Below are 4,786 nucleotides of genomic sequence, written 5' to 3'. Positions count from 1 at the left end.
GGCTTTCAGAAATTAATCCACTGGCCTAGTCTTTAAATACCAGATTCACTTCTTACCCATCAGGAAGCTTCCAAAGAATATGGTCGAGTTGTGGTATTTGACCCATAGTACTTTTTAATCCAGAGCCAGTTAATTTTTTCTTCCTACCAAGGGAAAACTAACATAATAAAGTTTTCTTTCTTTTTTTTCTCCTGAAATTGTTTTTCAATTATTGTTAAAGGGAGGGAAAGACTAGCAGAAAATATTCTATTCTTCAGTGAATGGGATATTTATTGTTCCTTATATTCAAGAATGGTTGAGGGGAAAGGAAGATAGATCATATGAGAACATGGATGACAATCGCCAGTACTTTTTGATGCTTCTTTTCTTTTTTACTCTGATTTTTGATGCTTAGATTTCCAGGAGAAAGGAGAAACAGGAGTAGCTGGGATTACACCAGACCTTCATGTTGAGGCACAGATACCAGAGCCAAGGCTACCTAGAGGCTATTGTATTGTATTTTCATAAAAATCCAAGATTTAAAATTTTGTTTGAGAAAATTTTCAGGAAGAGAAGCTTGTTGTTTGAAAAAAGATGCCTGCAGAAACCTACACTGCATCAAGAAAATCCAGAATGAACTTTTGAGTGCAATTTATTGAACTAAAGGGGGCTGAACATTTATTGGAAATACACTTTTATGCCAAAGGGGACTGCCCCCTAATTAGCCTTTTATCAATGTGTCTAGCAAAACATTGGTTTTGCTTTCTCTCTTTTCTATTTCTCTCTTATCTCTAACTATTGTAGTTTCCTCTTAGAAGGTGAAATATTATATATACCTGTAGTTAGAAAATTTTTAGGGGTACAAGATGATTATGTTAAATGATCAATGGGGAAACTAGTCTCCAGATGATCATCAAGGGGGATTGTGAAGATTAAATTTAACTCTCCCCTGATTGTGAAAATGAAATTAACTCCCCTGCCCATTTTTATATTTAATCACCAAAGGTGAAAACACCCCATTCACACTTGAGTGGGGGAGGTCTGTGACCAACATGTACAATAGTGGGTGACAAATCAGAATCGATTGACTGCCTCCTGGGCAGTCCTAAAGCAAGACTTCAATTGTGATTGGTAGACATAGAATTAGGGGAAGGCACAGGAAGTGACGCAAGAGAAAGTGTCTTTAAAAGGGAGTGACAACTTCCTGAGTGGAGTTCCACTTACAGTTCTTTCTTTATTTGGAGTGAAGGCTGGTGGAGAATCTGCTGACTGGATCCAAGATGTGGTGAGTAAAAGGCTGACTGCTTTCATATTGGATTTTCTGAAGAAACTAGGCTTAGGAGAGACTTCCACAGGTCCTCAACTTTGCCGAAGGCCTAAGGACTAACTCTCTCTGCCCAGGTTGAGCCACAGGCTGGGAACATCTATCTTAGGCTAGATATCTTACCCTATATTCTCTCTAATTTTCTGGCAACCCTATTTTAAATATAATCCAGTCAAACCTTTTTAATAAATAGCCCCTTCCCCGCCCTTACACTTATGGAATTATGAAATGAGGCAACTAGAGGAAATCAGCATAGCTGAGGGACATTTCCAAGCAAGGAGCACCAGATACTTTGTCATGGACTACTTTCACCTAGACCAGTGGAGACAGTGGCTGCTAGAATTATTGTGGTTAGCAAGATCCTCTATTTTCTCTATGAGACATGGGAGTACAAAGGAAGTGTTTCCCATCTACACTGAAGACTCAATAGTGGGAAAAGTATAAAGAAGAAAGTTTATGTATTTCTTTTAAATTTATTTCCATGTTATATTATGAATTTCATAATCCTACCCTAAGAACTGTTTATCCTAGAAGATCATTTCAGCCCTGGAACTCACACTTCAGAAGTATTGGGGTCCCTCCTTCTAACTGAAGGGTGGAGGGCTCCTTCTACTTAAAGTGGATGCCCATGTCACTCATCTTTTCATTTCCCATTTGGCTGGCTGAATTCATCCAGATTTCTTCATTATACCCTTCAGGATAGGAATAATGTTATTCTGCTCCCCACTCCCACAACTGCCCACTTTTAATTTTCAGCTTCCTTTTACATAATAAATATTTTACTTGAGGTCAGAGATTATCTTTGTTTTTGCTTGTGTTTGTATTCCCATTGCTTATCACAGTGCCTGGGACATAGTACAAACAAAGTAAGTCAGGGACTCAGAGAGTAAGATTTAAATGAAGATTGAAAAGTTAGGAAAAGAAGAAGGGAAAGAGAGGAAGGAAGGAAGGAAGGAAGGAAGGAAGGAAGGAAGGAAGGAAGGAAGGAAGGAAGGAAGGAAGGAAGGAAGGAAGGAAGGAAGGAAGGAAGGAAGGAAGGAAGGAAGGAAGGAAGGAAGGAAGGAAGGATTGAACAACTTGTTCATTATTATGTTCCCGGCACTGTACTAAGTGCTTTAAAAAAAAAAATCTCATCATACTTAATCCTCACAACAAATGTCCCAGGTAGGTACTATATTATCATATCTATTTGAAAGTTGAGGAAACTGAGGGAGACAAAAATTATATGAATTGCCCAGGATCATGCAGCTGATAATTGAATGGGATCAGATTTGAATGCATATCTTCCTGACTCCAGAACCAGTGATCTGTGGGTCACTGTACCATCTAGCTATCTCTAGTAGGTTGAGTAGACTAGGAAAGAGCAAGAAAAGTGCTCTCATTACCAATGGAAATCATGTAGCTTCTTAGGAAAGGTCAATAACTCAGATTCACAAGAGATTCACGTATGGCAAGGTCAATGCTAGTAGTTCAAAAACAGCTCCACCTGCTGGAACAATTCAGATAACAGAATCAGTTAATTAAATTTCCTTGTTGATTAACAATTAGCATAGCAACAGGTGGTCTTTCTTTAAGCTAAAGGAAGGCAACATCTGAAAAACTAAGTGAGCAATTATATACTGCCTACTATGTGTCATATGCTATACTAAGAGATTTTTATCTCATTTGATAAAGCAAATATGCAAAATATATGCTATTATTTTCCCTATTGAAAGTGGAGGAAACTAAAGCAAATTGAATTTAAGTGACTTACCCAGATATTAAGTTTCTGAGAATGCATTTAAACTCAGAATTTCTGACTCTATGCCTAGTGTTCTATCTACTATAGTACCAGTTGCCTCTGTATTAACCTACCTACTGTGTTCCCTTAATTATTAGAGGCCCAGTGCCTAGTAGCAACTTTGGTCTATTTAACCACTTATGATTTAATTAGCTTTACCTTCTGTCTTAGAATCAATAAGAAGTACTGGTTCCAAGGCAAAGTGCCATAAGGGCTGGGCAATGGAAGTTAAGTGACTTGCCCAAGGTCATAGAACTAGAAAGTGCCTGGGGTCATATTTGAACGGGAGACCTCCCATCTCTAGGCCTGCCTTTCTATCCACTGAACCTTCCAGCTGCCCCTCTAATTAGCTTTCATGGCAGGAAGAGCTATTTAAAAAATATAACAAGAATAAATATTTTCATCAACAAGCTGGAGCCTCACTCCTCCTTTTGTCATCTCAAGTTCTAGAGAAGAAGGAATTAGACTCCTCGCTCAATGGAATTTCCACAGAACCTTAGTCCAGCCCAGTTTAAAGATAAAGCCAGGAGCACCAGCTTCTGCTGAGCAAGAGTTCCAGGACCCTTGTTCCACAGGGCGGAACAGAGCCAGGGGGGCAGCAACATGTGAAGTGGATTCTTGCATTCAGTCCCCAGTGCCTCGCACTTCTGCGTCCAAAACAGAAGAAAATGAACACAAAAGCCAAAGGCCCATTTTGTAGGACCACGTGGCCTGGCAGCAGGAAAGAGGAGTCACAAACACACAAGCACACACTCACTACCACGATTTGCTCTCATCCGCTGTGAATGAAGGAGTCCCTTTCTTCCTTAGACTTCAGTGCCTCGGCTAAGGTTCAGTCCTGGTATTTTAAAGACGATGACGGTTTCAATTATGCAATCAGTGGAGAAAAGATGTTCCGGTCACTTGGCAGGCCAATAAATTAATCTGAGCTTTGTCTTCCAATCACCTAGAATAGACCAGGGACTTCCGTTTCCACATCATAGGTCCGCTACCGGAAACCTTTTGGAACATTTAGGGACCTGTGCTATGCCCCACCCCATCCCCAGACTGTGAGCCAGTGCCCTCCCACCATTGGGTACCATGCCCCGCCCCCAACTATGCCCCGCCCCCTGACTTCCTGTAGGGTCTTGGCCACCAAGAAGACCTGGGGCTAGGGAAGACTTTCTTAGCTTTGTGAGTGTTTCTTGAGTCCACAAAGTCCAAAAGGACTTGGTACCTTTTGCGGGGTGATAGGTGTGGAGAATCAATCCCCAATCTGAGGGAGTAATCGCCTCTGCTGCTCCCTGGGCCTTAGGGTGTGCCTGTAGCCTCTGCTTAGCTTCCAAGAACCTGGAGGTGAGCTGGAGAGTGGGGGAGGAGGGGACCAGCTATGCCCAGGGCTGAGCTCAGCCCCTGCAACAGTGGAAAGGGGCTAGAATGCCTCACTCCCTGCTTTTGGGGGCAGGGCCAGGGTCTGAGCATGCCTAGGGAGAGGCCTCTGCCTGCCATCTTTGGCACACTTACCATAGGTTCACCATCACAGTTGTAGGCAGTCTTATCATACACTAAACCCTCATTACATTTGTAACACAAATGTATATATGGAAAAAGATCCTCTTTTTACAAATAAAGACACTAACATAGAAAAAATAATTTGCCTGAGGGTCCCTTGACTACTCAGTAAGAGACTTGGGATTTTAACCCAGGTTTCTTTATTCCAATTT

General features: G+C 41.3%; 1 long non-coding RNA gene across 1 annotated transcript in view; it reads right to left on the bottom strand.

Moving 5' to 3' along the window:
- The window catches only part of LOC130458853 (uncharacterized), a 4,802-nt gene extending 717 nt beyond the window's left edge, over positions 1–4,085 (bottom strand). Inside the window, exons 1-2 of the long non-coding RNA XR_008918235.1 lie at positions 3,841–4,085; positions 2,689–2,792 (exon numbers count right to left, since the gene is read on the bottom strand). This is a non-coding gene — a long non-coding RNA (uncharacterized LOC130458853). The remainder of the gene's footprint in view (positions 1–2,688; positions 2,793–3,840) is intronic.
- Between the last annotated feature and the right edge of the window lie 701 nt (positions 4,086–4,786).

The sequence above is a fragment of the Monodelphis domestica genome, chromosome 4 (genome assembly GCF_027887165.1).
Source record: "Monodelphis domestica isolate mMonDom1 chromosome 4, mMonDom1.pri, whole genome shotgun sequence".
Taxonomy (NCBI): Eukaryota; Metazoa; Chordata; class Mammalia; order Didelphimorphia; family Didelphidae; genus Monodelphis; species Monodelphis domestica.
Note: the sequence above shows the minus strand (reverse complement) of the source record. Positions and strands in the feature narration are given on the sequence as shown.